The sequence below is a fragment of the Lineus longissimus genome, chromosome 6 (assembly GCF_910592395.1).
Source record: "Lineus longissimus chromosome 6, tnLinLong1.2, whole genome shotgun sequence".
Taxonomy (NCBI): domain Eukaryota; kingdom Metazoa; phylum Nemertea; class Pilidiophora; order Heteronemertea; family Lineidae; genus Lineus; species Lineus longissimus.
Window position 1 is genome coordinate 9,386,939 of NC_088313.1, and position 18,656 is coordinate 9,405,594.

The 18,656-nt window shown below is 43.2% G+C and overlaps 10 non-coding genes across 10 annotated transcripts; all 10 read right to left on the reverse strand.

The window, feature by feature from the left end:
* Positions 1-198: 198 nt before the first annotated feature.
* LOC135490049 (5S ribosomal RNA) lies at positions 199-317 on the reverse strand. The gene has a single exon (XR_010447265.1). It is a non-coding gene; the product is annotated as a 5S ribosomal RNA (ribosomal RNA).
* Positions 318-1,179: 862 nt separating this feature from the next.
* On the reverse strand, positions 1,180-1,299 carry LOC135490523 (U5 spliceosomal RNA). Its single transcript, XR_010447715.1, has one exon. It is a non-coding gene; the product is annotated as a U5 spliceosomal RNA (small nuclear RNA).
* A 425-nt stretch (positions 1,300-1,724) lies between these two features.
* On the reverse strand, positions 1,725-1,843 carry LOC135490469 (5S ribosomal RNA). Its single transcript, XR_010447668.1, has one exon. It is a non-coding gene; the product is annotated as a 5S ribosomal RNA (ribosomal RNA).
* Positions 1,844-2,713: 870 nt separating this feature from the next.
* LOC135490537 (U5 spliceosomal RNA) lies at positions 2,714-2,832 on the reverse strand. The gene has a single exon (XR_010447728.1). It is a non-coding gene; the product is annotated as a U5 spliceosomal RNA (small nuclear RNA).
* Positions 2,833-3,257: 425 nt separating this feature from the next.
* LOC135490477 (5S ribosomal RNA) lies at positions 3,258-3,376 on the reverse strand. Its single transcript, XR_010447669.1, has one exon. It is a non-coding gene; the product is annotated as a 5S ribosomal RNA (ribosomal RNA).
* Positions 3,377-4,237: 861 nt separating this feature from the next.
* On the reverse strand, positions 4,238-4,358 carry LOC135490529 (U5 spliceosomal RNA). The gene has a single exon (XR_010447720.1). It is a non-coding gene; the product is annotated as a U5 spliceosomal RNA (small nuclear RNA).
* A 10,884-nt stretch (positions 4,359-15,242) lies between these two features.
* LOC135490524 (U5 spliceosomal RNA) lies at positions 15,243-15,362 on the reverse strand. Its single transcript, XR_010447716.1, has one exon. It is a non-coding gene; the product is annotated as a U5 spliceosomal RNA (small nuclear RNA).
* Positions 15,363-15,787: 425 nt separating this feature from the next.
* LOC135490050 (5S ribosomal RNA) lies at positions 15,788-15,906 on the reverse strand. Its single transcript, XR_010447266.1, has one exon. It is a non-coding gene; the product is annotated as a 5S ribosomal RNA (ribosomal RNA).
* An 862-nt stretch (positions 15,907-16,768) lies between these two features.
* LOC135490525 (U5 spliceosomal RNA) lies at positions 16,769-16,888 on the reverse strand. Its single transcript, XR_010447717.1, has one exon. It is a non-coding gene; the product is annotated as a U5 spliceosomal RNA (small nuclear RNA).
* A 425-nt stretch (positions 16,889-17,313) lies between these two features.
* On the reverse strand, positions 17,314-17,432 carry LOC135490488 (5S ribosomal RNA). The gene has a single exon (XR_010447680.1). It is a non-coding gene; the product is annotated as a 5S ribosomal RNA (ribosomal RNA).
* Positions 17,433-18,656: the final 1,224 nt, after the last annotated feature.

Genomic DNA, 18,656 nt, shown 5'->3' on the forward strand with positions numbered 1-18,656 from the left:
ATCGCCTCATGTTCGGCTCGCATCCGTGTAGGCCATGCCAATTACGGAGTCTCGAGTAAAAGTCAGACGGCAAAATATGAAAAAAAGAACACGCTAACGTTATCTTTCTTTGACCTTTGACCTTTGGCCAGTTCTATAGCCGTCCCGCCGTGTAGTGATACTGGAAGAATAATGACAAAAATTACGAAAAAACCCAAAAGTCTACAACACGTGGTATTTCGAGGCGGTCACCCATCCACGTACTAACCACGCTCGACGTTGCTTAACTTCGGTGATCGGACGAGAACCGGTGTTTTCAACGTGATATGGTCGTAGACATGAGAGTCAGACTTGTTGGGCTACTTATAACAGTAGGCCAGTGAGGTAAGTATATTTTCGACAGTATACCTGTGACAGTATACTATCAAACCGTTTTAACAGTAGTGGGCCTTCTGTAGCACTGGTTACCAATTGGGAGTCTCGGAATCGTGCAGTTTTCAAGCCAACCGACATTCTGGATCATGGTCAGTAGTGACATCTGTGTATTTGCTTTGCAACTAACCATCTCGAGCTAACTGTGAACGTTTAATTTACACCGGAGTCATGGCTGAACTCGGTGAAATAAGTTTTTCGCTATATGGCCTAGAATTGTGACGATCATAGTTGACACTCGCACAACTACGCCCAATCTCGCGTGGCAGATGGAAGGTATGTTACATATTGAGGCCAAACTGGGGATTGAGACGCGCTTCACATGGCACAGATTCTAAGCTCATAAAATCGCCAAAGATCCCCCTACACATGGGAACTAAGATCAGGGCGTCAAAGTAAATAGTATTTGGAACCGGTTGGACCCATATATGAACATGGAAACGCCCTGCGTCTTAAGAACTAAATTTCTCTGGGGGGACAAAACGGACCCTGTCCCCACTGTGTAGTGCCACCTATGCGACTTGATTGTCCTTGTCAGACCTGGTGGAATTATTGTGACATTTGTTCCCCGCTCTTCCCTAGAGACTATTGTTCGAGAGACCATACACCTGAAATGCGAGGTCTGAGACAATTGTGCTTGGTGCGCGGTTGGTGCCGATCGTCTTGGTTGCTCGCGTGTGTGCGCGTGTGTCAGGGGGTGGGGGCTATTACTAGTGTATCACTTTCAAGTATGAGATTGGGTGGATCGGTCTTTCTTTGGTATTAACTACCCTGCCGTTGGCAGGGCTATAAAAAATGTCTATAGACTCATTAGAGTGTTCCTCTCCACGGAAATCTTTAGTAAAAGGCGAAAGATTTATGCGTGGGATTGAAGAGAAACCAGAGTGACGTTGTCTCGCCCGAGTTGGATAGAGTTTGCCGAGTTCTTCACCATGTGTTTGGTTTTGGATATAATTGGATGCCTAGTCGTTCTTGAGTCTGTAGACAAAACAAAGATGTTGCAAGCAGAAAACAATTAATGACCAACAATTGACACTATTGCCAAAAATGTTATGATGTTACGTCTTTAAATTTTTAATGATCTGATCAGCATATTATTCAGCTCGTTGTCAGTTATCGCCTCATGTTCGGCTCGCATCCGTGTAGGCCATGCCAATTACGGAGTCTCGAGTAAAAGTCAGACGGCAAAATATGAAAAAAAGAACACGCTAACGTTATCTTTCTTTGACCTTTGACCTTTGGCCAGTTCTATAGCCGTCCCGCCGTGTAGTGATACTGGAAGAATAATGACAAAAATTACGAAAAAACCCAAAAGTCTACAACACGTGGTATTCCGAGGCGGTCACCCATCCACGTACTAACCACGCTCGACGTTGCTTAACTTCGGTGATCGGACGAGAACCGGTGTTTTCAACGTGATATGGTCGTAGACATGAGAGTCAGACTTGTTGGGCTACTTATAACAGTAGGCCAGTGAGGTAAGTATATTTTCGACAGTATACCTGTGACAGTATACTATCAAACCGTTTTAACAGTAGTGGGCCTTCTGTAGCACTGGTTACCAATTGGGAGTCTCGGAATCGTGCAGTTTTCAAGCCAACCGACATTCTGGATCATGGTCAGTAGTGACATCTGTGTATTTGCTTTGCAACTAACCATCTCGAGCTAACTGTGAACGTTTAATTTACACCGGAGTCATGGCTGAACTCGGTGAAATAAGTTTTTCGCTATATGGCCTAGAATTGTGACGATCATAGTTGACACTCGCACAACTACGCCCAATCTCGCGTGGCAGATGGAAGGTATGTTACATATTGAGGCCAAACTGGGGATTGAGACGCGCTTCACATGGCACAGATTCTAAGCTCATAAAATCGCCAAAGATCCCCCTACACATGGGAACTAAGATCAGGGCGTCAAAGTAAATAGTATTTGGAACCGGTTGGACCCATATATGAACATGGAAACGCCCTGCGTCTTAAGAACTAAATTTCTCTGGGGGGGGGGGGGGACAAAACGGACCCTGTCCCCACTGTGTAGTGCCACCTATGCGACTTGATTGTCCTTGTCAGACCTGGTGGAATTATTGTGACATTTGTTCCCCGCTCTTCCCTAGAGACTATTGTTCGAGAGACCATACACCTGAAATGCGAGGTCTGAGACAATTGTGCTTGGTGCGCGGTTGGTGCCGATCGTCTTGGTTGCTCGCGTGTGTGCGCGTGTGTCAGGGGGTGGGGGCTATTACTAGTGTATCACTTTCAAGTATGAGATTGGGTGGATCGGTCTTTCTTTGGTATTAACTACCCTGCCGTTGGCAGGGCTATAAAAATGTCTATAGACTCATTAGAGTGTTCCTCTCCACGGAAATCTTTAGTAAAAGGCGAAAGATTTATGCGTGGGATTGAAGAGAAACCAGAGTGACGTTGTCTCGCCCGAGTTGGATAGAGTTTGCCGAGTTCTTCACCATGTGTTTGGTTTTGGATATAATTGGATGCCTAGTCGTTCTTGAGTCTGTAGACAAAACAAAGATGTTGCAAGCAGAAAACAATTAATGACCAACAATTGACACTATTGCCAAAAATGTTATGATGTTACGTCTTTAAATTTTTAATGATCTGATCAGCATATTATTCAGCTCGTTGTCAGTTATCGCCTCATGTTCGGCTCGCATCCGTGTAGGCCATGCCAATTACGGAGTCTCGAGTAAAAGTCAGACGGCGAAATATGAAAAAAAGAACACGCTAACGTTATCTTACTTTGACCTTTGACCTTTGGCCAGTTCTATAGCCGTCCCGCCGTGTAGTGATACTGGAAGAATAATGACAAAAATTACGAAAAAACCCAAAAGTCTACAACACGTGGTATTCCGAGGCGGTCACCCATCCACGTACTAACCACGCTCGACGTTGCTTAACTTCGGTGATCGGACGAGAACCGGTGTTTTCAACGTGATATGGTCGTAGACATGAGAGTCAGACTTGTTGGGCTACTTATAACAGTAGGCCAGTGAGGTAAGTATATTTTCGACAGTATACCTGTGACAGTATACTATCAAACCGTTTTAACAGTAGTGGGCCTTCTGTAGCACTGGTTACCAATTGGGAGTCTCGGAATCGTGCAGTTTTCAAGCCAACCGACATTCTGGATCATGGTCAGTAGTGACATCTGTGTATTTGCTTTGCAACTAAACATCTCGAGCTAACTGTGAACGTTTAATTTACACCGGAGTCATGGCTGAACTCGGTGAAATAAGTTTTTCGCTATATGGCCTAGAATTGTGACGATCATAGTTGACACTCGCACAACTACGCCCAATCTCGCGTGGCAGATGGAAGGTATGTTACATATTGAGGCCAAACTGGGGATTGAGACGCGCTTCACATGGCACAGATTCTAAGCTCATAAAATCGCCAAAGATCCCCCTACACATGGGAACTAAGATCAGGGCGTCAAAGTAAATAGTATTTGGAACCGGTTGGACCCATATATGAACATGGAAACGCCCTGCGTCTTAAGAACTAAATTTCTCTGGGGGGACAAAACGGACCCTGTCCCCACTGTGTAGTGCCACCTATGCGACTTGATTGTCCTTGTCAGACCTGGTGGAATTATTGTGACATTTGTTCCCCGCTCTTCCCTAGAGACTATTGTTCGAGAGACCATACACCTGAAATGCGAGGTCTGAGACAATTGTGCTTGGTGCGCGGTTGGTGCCGATCGTCTTGGTTGCTCGCGTGTGTGCGCGTGTGTCAGGGGGTGGGGGCTATTACTAGTGTATCACTTTCAAGTATGAGATTGGGTGGATCGGTCTTTCTTTGGTATTAACTACCCTGCCGTTGGCAGGGCTATGAAAAATGTCTATAGACTCATTAGAGTGTTCCTCTCCACGGAAATCTTTAGTAAAAGGCGAAAGATTTATGCGTGGGATTGAAGAGAAACCAGAGTGACGTTGTCTCGCCCGAGTTGGATAGAGTTTGCCGAGTTCTTCACCATGTGTTTGGTTTTGGATATAATTGGATGCCTAGTCGTTCTTGAGTCTGTAGACAAAACAAAGATGTTGCAAGCAGAAAACAATTAATGACCAACAATTGACACTATTGCCAAAAATGTTATGATGTTACGTCTTTAAATTTTTAATGATCTGATCAGCATATTATTCAGCTCGTTGTCAGTTATCGCCTCATGTTCGGCTCGCATCCGTGTAGGCCATGCCAATTACGGAGTCTCGAGTAAAAGTCAGACGGCGAAATATGAAAAAAAGAACACGCTAACGTTATCTTTCTTTGACCTTTGACCTTTGGCCAGTTCTATAGCCGTCCCGCCGTGTAGTGATACTGGAAGAATAATGACAAAAATTACGAAAAAACCCAAAAGTCTACAACACGTGGTATTCCGAGGCGGTCACCCATCCACGTACTAACCACGCTCGACGTTGCTTATGTAACAGGTTCAATTTGAACAGTTTGAAGAGATTATTCCCCCTTTAAGTCTGCTATGACCAATGGTTTAGCTCAGGTTATTTTGGGCCTTCACGGTCCCTGAGCCTTATGTCATTTCATTGTATGTGCTTTATCAGCTATTATTGTTTGTATAGTTTTCCTGGTCTACTGAGTTTCCCTCCAAATTCAGTTAGCCTTGGGATCCCGAACTGTGTACATGCATGTTGTAGACCTGGTCAGATGAGTTTAATATAAACATTTCTATATATTTGATTTCTTCCTTTTTCATCAACAATGTCACAAGGATTGGAACAGTGAATCTGTGGACATGAAGACTGATATAATACAGTATTACATTTGGGGGCTCGGCCGTTTGAACTTTATTTGGGTATAGGTATTCCTTGGACATTCTTTTGTGATTTAAAAATTCAAGATGGCTGACGGGTGTTTCCGAAACCTTCAGGAGGAAGTCGTGTGTGCTGTCATGGAGTCGTCGACGTGAAGTAATTTCTATCGTCTGCTGCCAGCAGTTGTGTTTTTCGTAGTGGGAGTGATTCGCCCAGTGATCGTCTGGTTTTTTTCACATCTTCGTGATGTTTTGACTTTGGCAGACCGCCATTGTCGTTTTGACGTCGATACATTGTGCACTTGCGACACTGTTCTTTCTTTTGACCGGTCCATCTTTAGTGTTCGCCGCGTTCCCGCATAAATTTCGCGTTGTCTCGCGCATCGCGCTGTGACTTTTGACTCCGTGTATTGCTTGACTGTGTATTCCGCGTATTGCGCTGTACACCGTGTACATGACTGACTCGTGCAAGACTTCCGCTGTGGACATCCGACTTTGACCATTGACACTGACATTATGAACTGACTTTTTCTGTGTTCGTAACATGGACAGTTTTGGTTCTCTTTGCTAACTCATTCATCATTTCATTTTCATTCTTCATGTATTCTCATTTCATTTGAACTTTTAAGTTTATATTATCTTTGATTTGTCATTTCTTTCTGTTTGTAACAGAATGCTTGTGTGTTGTTGTATTCAGTTTGCATGTCATTGTAACCAATTTATGTAAAATTCTGTTTGTGAATTTTTGACACATTTTCAGCCATGCAGTGTAGTTGGGTTTTTGAAAATTTAAAGGGAAAGTGTACCTGTGTTTTTGGTGTCTAGTGACACTTGGGGACTTTGTGTCTTTACTTGGTTTTGCTGTGGGTGCCTTCCTTTCTGGTGACATTATGCTGCATGCTTGAAACTTAGTGCATGTGATTTTGAGTTATTTTGGAAATAATTTATTTGACAATTATTTTCCTATGGTGTCTTTGTGCATCGCATGTACTTAGTAGTGTATTATTTTGCATGAAGATTCTTTTGGTTTCCAATGATGTGTTTAGGTCATACGCAGACAGGGTAATTTTTGTTGACATTTAGACGGTTTGAATTTTGTTGACTTTGTCGACCTGGCCGTTGCGTAACTTGCCGTCATTAATCGAATAGGTTTCGATAATGTTCGCTTGAATTATGATAATAACTTTGGTGGTACTACTTTGAATTTCTTGGGTCATTTTGGATTTTCTTGTGGTTTTGATTTAGTTGTCAGGTACAGGGTGACTCGGTTTGAGTTTACTTTGTTTTGGTCAGGTGATCCTATGTATTTCTTTGATGGTACTTGGTGAATCTTACAGTGTGTGGAATCACTTTGATGTTTCTTGGTGGACTTTACAGTTCATTTTTGTTTCAGCATAAAGTGTGTTCCATATTGTAGTACAACTTTATCATTTATACAGGGTGTCCTTTGTGACTTTGGATTGATTTGATTTATCATCATTGGTATTATTTGTGAGTCTTTAGTACTTGCACTTATATTATTGATCATTAATTGTGAACATTTTCCTTTGGCAGGATGATGGTTTGGTACTTGGTCTCCAAGATTTCTACACCGTGTTGACGTTGACATTGTCTATTAGTAGGTTTAGGTAAAACTATACTTGCTCTTAGCATTTGGATTATACCATACTAGTGATATTTGCATATGATAGGTTGAGGGTGTCCTCATACTTATACATATTTGTTGATAGTCGTCTGATATTTTCATTCACTCCTTGTCTTCGCTGTTATGCGCCTGATTTTCCAAATGGCAACTGGTGATAATTTCAAAGCGGAAGACATGGATTTGACTGCTACTACTGGTTCTGGTATAGGGTCCAATAGGACAGAAGTTTTGAATATTTGTTTGGAGATGATAAAAGATCTCGACTTCAGTCAAAGGGAGGCCCTCATGAAGGCCATGGGTGAGTCGCAGCCCAAACCGAAGTCTGAACCTGTAAGTGCACACCAACCTGTAACTTCAGTTCCTGCAACATCGTCTACCGTCTCAAACCCAGTTAAGACAAATGCAATGGGTCGTGGACATATTTTCAATTTTACTTCTCGTCCTAATGATGGACGGGGTAGAACGATGGGAGATTTGCTGCGGCATAGTACGCCGCAGGGTGCTACTGCTACACCTCAGTCGCCCCCACCCCCTGTCCGTTCCCCTGGTGGGTATGCTGGGGTCAGTCCACCTCATATGCCACCATCTACCCCTCATCCTCATGCATCTTCCCTTTCAGCTGATCATGATAGTGATAGTATTAGATCAAAGTTACCACCTATAGGGTCTGAGAGAAAGAAACTTTATTTTCAGTTGAATCAAACTGACAGTTCAAGGCAGCCTCGTTATGTAGTCAGTACTCCACGTTTAGGTTCTTTCTCTGGCGACAAAAAGTCAGAGGTGTCATATCGCCAGTGGAGGGCTGAGGTAAAGGGATTACTTGCTGACCTTGGACTACCTATGCAGACCATTGTAGGTGCTATCAGGAGATCATTGAAGGGTATGGCTGCAGAATGTTTATTGCAGTTTGGGGAGGGGCTCTTCGCCCCGCATGAGGTCATTGGGGAGTTTGACAAAATGTTTGGGGAGGTATTAACATCTGAACAGGTGTTGGCGAAATTCTACGCGTCGTCGCAGGAACCGGATGAAAACGTTGCGGCTTGGGGTTGCCGAATTAGGGAGATTCTTTCTAGGTGCCCCGATGACACATATTGTACCGGTCCTCAGGCCCAGGCCATGTTGAGACAAAAATTTTGGTCTGGCCTCAGGTCAAAGGATGTGAAGTCGGCAACTAGGCACTTTTACGATGCAGGTCGTGGTTATAGCGAGCTTTTAGTGGCGGCCCGGCAGGTGGAGCAAGAGATGGGTTTAGGGAAACCTAAACCGGTCCAACAGCTTAGCAATAGCTCTACTGCCGCGGAGGTAAACAAGCTTGACTTGATTTTGAAGAAAGTTACTGCTCTTGAAGGTGAGTTGGCCACTTTGAAGAAAGAGAAAGCTCGTGAGGCTGCTAAGAGAGCAGATCAAACTTCTTCTTTTGCAGATTCTACTACCACCTCTACACATTCTTCTTCAGGTGGAAAGTCCTATAATGCAGGTATTTGTAGTTACTGCAAGAAGAAGGGTCATCACATCGATGATTGTTTCAAACTACAGAATAAGAACAAGCGGTTGGGAAACGCCAACGCACCCTTGATCGGGGGCGGTCAAGGGGACAAAGAGTAAAGCCCCACCCCCACAATTCTCTGATAGGAAAGGCGTCGGAGACCACTGTTTTATTGAAGGAGACAAATGTTGATTGTCTTCTCGATACTGGTTCTGTGGTCTCCACCATTTCTACTACTTATTTTTCAGAGAATTTTCCCGATGAAGACATTCATCCTTTGGATGATTTTATAGATATACAGAGTGCGACAGGAGATAAATTACCCTATATGGGCTATGTCAAATTACCTTTGACCCTCGGTTCCTGTCGCCTCGACATTTTACTTCTAGTTGTGCCAGATACAAATTATAACCGTCTTGTTCCACTTTTACTTGGAACTAATGTGCTTGCTGAGTTGGCTCCGGAGAGATGTAACGTTGAGGATTCTGTTTGGCGTGATACTTTACGCAGTTACTGCCTGTCCGGTAGTACTGTAGGGAATGTTACAACATGTAAGTCTGTTACAATTAACAGCAACTCTCAGATTTCAATAAAGGGGATTACTCGTTGTAAATTAGGTCACTCTGCCAATGTTGTTACTGAATCTTCCAGGCCACTTCCAGGTGGACTTGTACTTGTTTCTTCTCTTCAGAAAGTGTCTTCTCGCAGTGCATCTCAGAAAGTCTCGGTTATTTTAAAGAATGTTTCGAATACACCAGTTACCATACCAAAGCGTTCCGTTCTTTGTAGTATTTCAGAAGCCAACTTAGATATTTCTCCGCCTACTATGGACATTGAAGATACTTCTTTTCCCAATGCATCTGGGATCGAGACTGCTGCAGAAGTCTCCGATACCTCTGATGAAATGCCTGATTCTGATTTTTTTCAACTTTTCAAGTTTCAGTCTAACATGGACTCAGAACATTTCTCTGAATTGAAGAATCGTTTGTTGAAATGGAAACATGTGTTTGCCAAGTCAGAGTCAGAGATGGGCAAGACAAATGTCTTGAAGCATCGTATTGATTTGTCCGATGATAAGCCATTTAAGATTTGGCATAGGAGAATTCCACCGAACATGTACGAGGATGTGAGGGTTCATTTACAGAAAATGTTAGACACGGGAGTCATCCGTGAGTCTAAGAGCCCTTACTGTTCTCCTGTTGTACTAGTACGAAAAAAAGATGGGTCTCTCAGATTCTGCATTGATCTGAGGGAACTTAATAAACGGACCATCAAGGATTCATATTCATTGCCTAGAATTGATGAGACTCTAGATTCTATTGCTGGTTCTTCCTGGTTCTCCTGTCTTGATCTGAAGGCAGGCTATTGGCAAGTGGAGTTAGAGGAAGAACATAAGGAGAGGACTGCGTTTTCTGTGGGACCGCTGGGTTTTTATGAATGTAACGTTATGCCGTTTGGGGCTACAAATGCTCCCAGTACATTCCAGCGTCTCATGGAGCTGGCTTTGCGCGATGTAAATCTTGAGATGTGTTTAGTGTATTTGGACGATGTCATCATTTTTAGTCCTACTGTAGAGCAACATTTAGACCGTCTTGAAATCATTTTTGACAAGTTACACAAAGCCGGACTCAAGTTAAAGCCTTCTAAATGCCAGTTCCTCTTAAATCGGGTCAAATATCTAGGGTATTATGTTTCCAAAAAAGGCATTGAGATGGACCCTGACAAAGTTCAGGCTGTGCGAGACTGGCCACCTCCTCAGTCGGTTGATGAACTCAGGCGTTATCTCGGTTTCACATCATACAATCGAAGGTTCATCAAGGATTATGCTAAGTTAGCTAAACCTTTGAATTGTTTACTCCAAGGTCATTCTACTCAGAAAAGGCAAAAAGACAAGCCGTCGTTTCGCTGGGGAGAGGAAGAACAAACCGCATTTCAAAATTTGAATAAATCATTGTGCTCTCCCCCAGTCCTTGGCTTTGCAGATTATTCTTTGCCATATGAGTTAGAAATAGATGCTTCGAGAGATGGCCTTGGAGCTATATTATACCAGTACCAGGATGATGTTAGAAAACCTATATATTTTGCTAGTAGAGGACTGTCCGCTTCAGAAAGGAACTACCCCACTCACAAGTTAGAGTTCTTGGGGCTGAAGTGGGCAGTGACTGACAAGTTTAAGGACTATTTATTCGGGGCAGAGTTCAGAGTCAAGACTGACAATAATCCGCTGACATATGTATTGACGAGTGCGAAGCTCGATGCCACAAGGCACCGCTGGTTAGCTGAGTTGTCAGCTTATGACTTTACCATCGAATATTTTGCTGGAAAGAGCAATGCAGCTGCAGATGCGTTGTCTCGTCTTCCAAGAGAAACTAGTCTGATCAATGAGGATGTTGTAAAAGCTATTTCACTTTCCCTCACTTGTCAAAATCTCTCTGCTGTTGAAATTCTGAATGCCAATATTGATTCTTCACATTCCCTATACCAAGTTGATTCGCTCACTACGGATTTTGTTGATATTAAGTATCATCAGGGGCAGGATAAATATATTTCAGATACCATTGCTTCTCTGGCCAGAGGTATTCGTCCTGACCCCTCTCCGGAGCTGAAACCTTGGTTACGTCATTTTAACTCTTATCGATTGAACGACAAAGGTATTTTAGTAAAACAAAGTATGTTGAATGATCAAGTTGTTGATCGTGTCGTCTTGCCATTGTCTCTTCACACATCTACTTTGAAGCAGCTGCATGATGACATGGGTCACCTTGGTAAGGATAGGGTGATTGATCTTGTAAAGTCCAGATTCTTCTGGCCGGGTTATGTCAGTGATATAGAGAATTACATTCAAACTTGTGGTCGATGTTTACGCCGAAAGACACCTACTAATGAGAAAGCTTCTCTCACCAGCATAACCACGTCGCAGCCTCTGGAGATGGTCTGTATGGACTATCTCACAGTTGAACCTTCCAGGGGTTGTGAAAATATTTTAGTAATTACAGATCATTTCACCAAGTACTCTGTAGCTATTGCAACAAGAAATCAGACAGCACATACTACTGCCAAAGCTCTTTATGAAAATTTTATAGTTCATTATGGTTTTCCTGGTCGGCTACATAGTGATCAGGGCCGTAATTTTGAATCTGCTGTTATAAAGGAATTGTGTGCTTTAGCTGGAATGACCAAGTCTCGGACAACTCCCTACCATCCAATGGGCAATGGGCTTTGCGAACGGTATAACCGCACCCTTTTGTCAATGTTGGGTACGTTGTCCGAGGACAAGAAGAGTAGTTGGTCGCTGTACCTCTCCACGTTGACGCATGCGTACAATTGTACGCGTCACGATTCTACTGGATTCAGTCCGCATTTTCTAATGTTTGGCCGTGAGCCACGTCTTCCTGTAGATATCAATTATGGTCTCGGTACTCCTGATGTTGGCCCTAGTGAATCTTATAGTTCTTACATTAAATCTTTGCAGGAGCGTCTTGATTATGCATTCTCTATGGCTATGAAAAACCAGGATACCGCTTCATGTAAGAATAAAGGGAGATATGATCTCAAAGCGAAAGCTTCTGTTCTTCAGACTGGTGATTGTATTCTTGTCCGCAATGTCCACTTACGCGGTAGACATAAATTGGCTGACAAGTGGTCGACCGATGTTTATACTGTTGTGGGTCAACCAAACCCCAATATTCCGGTATTTTCGGTTCGCTCCTCGAAAGGAGGTAATCCGCGTGTTTTACACCGTAATTTGTTGATGCCAGTTGGAGAGATTAGAGATGAGGAAGTTGTGAAGACTCCGGCCCGGTCCAGTCGTACTCGTCCTGAGAAGGAAGTTGTTGTACAGCCTGCGATGAGTGATGACGAGGATGTCGATGTGATGATTTTGCCACGTGTTGATGAAGTTCCTTCTTCTTTTGCATCCGCTTCAACCGCCGATGTTCCACATGGTGACAAACTTCCATCTTTTACATCCGTCAGATCTGATGCTGCACCTCCTTCTGATATTGTTCCGTCTACTTTGTCTACCGATTCTACCCCACCATTATCCATTACAGATGTCGTTCCGGTCCAGCCCGCTGTTGTTGAGCCTGCGTCCAAGTCTTCGGTTGATGTTAGTGCGTCCGAGCATGCTGCTGTTGAGCCTGCGTCCCAGTCTTCGGTTGATGTCAGCGCGTCCCAGCCTGCCGTAGATGCCAGTTATCCTACTACAGATGTGACCGTTCCTCCTCCACTGATAGATGTCGATACGCCGTCAGGAATTGCGCTTGACGTGACTTCGATCGATGATGGTACTGTTCCGCCTCCAGTGGAATTTGTTGATGGTGGTACTGTTCCGCCTCCAGTGGAATTTTCAACCGTTGGTCCAGTGGATGAGACAGTCCCTGTAGATGTTCCCCCTGGTGAATCCTCTGCTGAATTCCACACATCCCAGGATGACGAGGAAGAGAGTGCTCCGGAGGACAGCCCTGTTGCAGCCCCGAGGAGATCTAAGAGGGAACATAAACCGCCTAACCGTTTCAAGCCATATCAGATGTATCAGCAACAGCCGCGCGCGCCGCCTGAGCCTTGGCGATCCAAGGTTGATTATTTTATGTCGCTTGCAAGCAAGCCTGAGTTTGCGCAAAATCCCGCTATTCTTGACAAAGTTCTGTCTTTAATGAAGGATTGAATGATAGTTGGTTTTCAATTTTGCTGTAGACTCGTGATTATTTTCTGGTTTGAAATATATATAACATTTTGATTGAATGTTGGCTGGTTTTGGCAGGCCATGTCAATCAAGAGATTGTTTTCTACTTGAGTGTGTGTTTTCTTCTTTTGTTTCGATATTTCGTGGAGATTTATATCAAGTAATTCTTGGTATTGATATTTTGTACTGTATGATTAGAGTCTGTATAGATTCCATAGATAATTCATCAGTACTTATTCTGTTGCATCTCTACTCATATCAGTTATTCAAGGTTTTGTTTGACAGTTTATCAATGTAAATCCCTTTTGGACTAAGGGTTTTTGGTCAAACAGTTACTAATTAATACCTTCCAGATGTTTTGTAAGTCAATTCCCTGCAATTTTCCTTTTTTCCCAATCTTGTATCATCTTATTGATTGTTGTTTTGTGGTGTGATGGTAAGATTGAGGAGGTCATTACCCCTTCTCTTCTATTATATCTTCTTGCAATGATCTTCAGTAAATCAAACAATACTACAATAGTTCTTCACAGTACCGTATTCTGATAATGATTCTAAACTTATATATTTCAGTATCTTGTCTATTCGCCTTAATCTCGTTCTGATTCGTGCGATACAATTAATTTTCAGTGTGAACTCTAGAAGTTTACTGTTAATTTGTAAATACAATAATAATTCCATTTCTTGTAGCTCTTTACCTTATGGTGTTTTTCAGTTTTCAGGATGCTGGATTGAAATTTTCACTTTTCAGTCTTTGTCTTTAATGATTCTGAATTCTGCTCTTTGATGGTTCCATTCTTCCCTTCTTATTGTTTGAAGGTTTTGGTTTCGCATCTTTCTCAACTCGGTTTCGTTTTGAGTTTCACCTGGTATTTTGGGTTACATGTTTTGTATATATGGTGTACATTTCTTTTTATCTTTGGTAAATGTCAGGAGCCATTTTCTCTTGACAGGGGAATGTGTAACAGGTTCAATTTGAACAGTTTGAAGAGTTTATTCCCCCTTTAAGTCTGCTATGACCAATGGTTTAGCTCAGGTTATTTTGGGCCTTCACGGTCCCTGAGCCTTATGTCATTTCATTGTATGTGCTTTATCAGCTATTATTGTTTGTATAGTTTTCCTGGTCTACTGAGTTTCCCTCCAAATTCAGTTAGCCTTGGGATCCCGAACTGTGTACATGCATGTTGTAGACCTGGTCAGATGAGTTTAATATAAACATTTCTATATATTTGATTTCTTCCTTTTTCATCAACAATGTCACAAGGATTGGAACAGTGAATCTGTGGACATGAAGACTGATATAATACAGTATTACACTTAACTTCGGTGATCGGACGAGAACCGGTGTTTTCAACGTGATATGGTCGTAGACATGAGAGTCAGACTTGTTGGGCTACTTATAACAGTAGGCCAGTGAGGTAAGTATATTTTCGACAGTATACCTGTGACAGTATACTATCAAACCGTTTTAACAGTAGTGGGCCTTCTGTAGCACTGGTTACCAATTGGGAGTCTCGGAATCGTGCAGTTTTCAAGCCAACCGACATTCTGGATCATGGTCAGTAGTGACATCTGTGTATTTGCTTTGCAACTAAACATCTCGAGCTAACTGTGAACGTTTAATTTACACCGGAGTCATGGCTGAACTCGGTGAAATAAGTTTTTCGCTATATGGCCTAGAATTGTGACGATCATAGTTGACACTCGCACAACTACGCCCAATCTCGCGTGGCAGATGGAAGGTATGTTACATATTGAGGCCAAACTGGGGATTGAGACGCGCTTCACATGGCACAGATTCTAAGCTCATAAAATCGCCAAAGATCCCCCTACACATGGGAACTAAGATCAGGGCGTCAAAGTAAATAGTATTTGGAACCGGTTGGACCCATATATGAACATGGAAACGCCCTGCGTCTTAAGAACTAAATTTCTCTGGGGGGACAAAACGGACCCTGTCCCCACTGTGTAGTGCCACCTATGCGACTTGATTGTCCTTGTCAGACCTGGTGGAATTATTGTGACATTTGTTCCCCGCTCTTCCCTAGAGACTATTGTTCGAGAGACCATACACCTGAAATGCGAGGTCTGAGACAATTGTGCTTGGTGCGCGGTTGGTGCCGATCGTCTTGGTTGCTCGCGTGTGTGCGCGTGTGTCAGGGGGTGGGGGCTATTACTAGTGTATCACTTTCAAGTATGAGATTGGGTGGATCGGTCTTTCTTTGGTATTAACTACCCTGCCGTTGGCAGGGCTATAAAAAATGTCTATAGACTCATTAGAGTGTTCCTCTCCACGGAAATCTTTAGTAAAAGGCGAAAGATTTATGCGTGGGATTGAAGAGAAACCAGAGTGACGTTGTCTCGCCCGAGTTGGATAGAGTTTGCCGAGTTCTTCACCATGTGTTTGGTTTTGGATATAATTGGATGCCTAGTCGTTCTTGAGTCTGTAGACAAAACAAAGATGTTGCAAGCAGAAAACAATTAATGACCAACAATTGACACTATTGCCAAAAATGTTATGATGTTACGTCTTTAAATTTTTAATGATCTGATCAGCATATTATTCAGCTCGTTGTCAGTTATCGCCTCATGTTCGGCTCGCATCCGTGTAGGCCATGCCAATTACGGAGTCTCGAGTAAAAGTCAGACGGCGAAATATGAAAAAAAGAACACGCTAACGTTATCTTACTTTGACCTTTGACCTTTGGCCAGTTCTATAGCCGTCCCGCCGTGTAGTGATACTGGAAGAATAATGACAAAAATTACGAAAAAAACCAAAAGTCTACCACACGTGGTATTCCGAGGCGGTCACCCATCCACGTACTAACCACGCTCGACGTTGCTTAACTTCGGTGATCGGACGAGAACCGGTGTTTTCAACGTGATATGGTCGTAGACATGAGAGTCAGACTTGTTGGGCTACTTATAACAGTAGGCCAGTGAGGTAAGTATATTTTCGACAGTATACCTGTGACAGTATACTATCAAACCGTTTTAACAGTAGTGGGCCTTCTGTAGCACTGGTTACCAATTGGGAGTCTCGGAATCGTGCAGTTTTCAAGCCAACCGACATTCTGGATCATGGTCAGTAGTGACATCTGTGTATTTGCTTTGCAACTAAACATCTCGAGCTAACTGTGAACGTTTAATTTACACCGGAGTCATGGCTGAACTCGGTGAAATAAGTTTTTCGCTATATGGCCTAGAATTGTGACGATCACAGTTGACACTCGCACAACTACGCCCAATCTCGCGTGGCAGATGGAAGGTATGTTACATATTGAGGCCAAACTGGGGATTGAGACGCGCTTCACATGGCACAGATTCTAAGCTCATAAAATCGCCAAAGATCCCCCTACACATGGGAACTAAGATCAGGGCGTCAAAGTAAATAGTATTTGGAACCGGTAGGACCCATATATGAACATGGAAACGCCCTGCGTCTTAAGAACTAAATTTCTCTGGGGGGACAAAACGGACCCCGTCCCCACTGTGTAGTGCCACCTATGCGACTTGATTGTCCTTGTCAGACCTGGTGGAATTATTGTGACATTTGTTCCCCGCTCTTCCCTAGAGACTATTGTTCGAGAGACCATACACCTGAAATGCGAGGTCTGAGACAATTGTGCTTGGTGCGCGGTTGGTGCCGATCGTCTTGGTTGCTCGCGTGTGTGCGCGTGTGTCAGGGGGTGGGGGCTATTACTAGTGTATCACTTTCAAGTATGAGATTGGGTGGATCGGTCTTTCTTTGGTATTAACTACCCTGCCGTTGGCAGGGCTATAAAAAATGTCTATAGACTCATTAGAGTGTTCCTCTCCACGGAAATCTTTAGTAAAAGGCGAAAGATTTATGCGTGGGATTGAAGAGAAACCAGAGTGACGTTGTCTCGCCCGAGTTGGATAGAGTTTGCCGAGTTCTTCACCATGTGTTTGGTTTTGGATATAATTGGATGCCTAGTCGTTCTTGAGTCTGTAGACAAAACAAAGATGTTGCAAGCAGAAAACAATTAATGACCAACAATTGACACTATTGCCAAAAATGTTATGATGTTACGTCTTTAAATTTTTAATGATCTGATCAGCATATTATTCAGCTCGTTGTCAGTTATCGCCTCATGTTCGGCTCGCATCCGTGTAGGCCATGCCAATTACGGAGTCTCGAGTAAAAGTCAGACGGCGAAATATGAAAAAAAGAACACGCTAACGTTATCTTACTTTGACCTTTGACCTTTGGCCAGTTCTATAGCCGTCCCGCCGTGTAGTGATACTGGAAGAATAATGACAAAAATTACGAAAAAACCCAAAAGTCTACAACACGTGGTATTCCGAGGCGGTCACCCATCCACGTACTAACCACGCTCGACGTTGCTTAACTTCGGTGATCGGACGAGAACCGGTGTTTTCAACGTGATATGGTCGTAGACATGAGAGTCAGACTTGTTGGGCTACTTATAACAGTAGGCCAGTGAGGTAAGTATATTTTCGACAGTATACCTGTGACAGTATACTATCAAACCGTTTTAACAGTAGTGGGCCTTCTGTAGCACTGGTTACCAATTGGGAGTCTCGGAATCGTGCAGTTTTCAAGCCAACCGACATTCTGGATCATGGTCAGTAGTGACATCTGTGTATTTGCTTTGCAACTAAACATCTCAAGCTAACTGTGAACACCGGAGTCATGGCTGAACTCAGTGAAATAAGTTTTTCGCTATATGGCCTAGAATTGTGACGAGCATAGTTGACACTCGCACAACTACGCCCAATCTCGCGTGGCAGATGGAAGGTATGTTACGTATTGAGGCCAAACTGGGGATTGAGACGCGCTTCACATGGCACAGATTCTAAGCTCATAAAATCGCCAAAGATCCCCCTACACATGGGAACTAAGATCAGGGCGTCAAAGTAAATAGTATTTGGAACCGGTTGGACCCATATATGAACATGGAAACGCCCTGCGTCTTAAGAACTAAATTTCTCTGGGGGGGGGGGGACAAAACGGACCCCGTCCCCACTGTGTAGTGCCACCTATGCGACTTGATTGTCCTTGTCAGACCTGGTGGAATTATTGTGACATTTGCTCTCCTCCCTTCCCGATTGTTCGAGAGACCATACACCTGAAATGCGAGGTCTGAGACAATTGTGCTTGGTGCGCGGTTGGTGCCGATCGTCTTGGTTGCTCGCGTGTGTGCGCGTGTGTCAGGCTTGTGTCAAAGTTGACCGGCTTCAGTTGACACCGTGATAGAGCATTGATGAGGCCTAACATAAGGATAATCTAGAATCGAGCAATACCACTATCTTTCAGTAAACATGATCTGGTCACATTCCTGAGTGCAATGAGCTTATTATGACGTGCACATTTGGTTTCTGCAGAAACGTTTCTGGATTAGACTGGGGAATAAAAACACTACACAATGCGACCTACCAGGTATTCCACTGGACTCGTCGATGACTTTGTCCAGGCATTTCGCATACGTGCACTCTAAGAACTATTTTATTATTAATAGTAAAAAAGTTACTATTTAATGGATTAATATTGCACCCACATAGAAGTAGTAATTTTTACTACTTCAAAGTAGTTAAGATATTTAACCATATAAATGGTAACTTTTTCTACAATTAAATAGTAATTATTTTACTCTTTTGATGGT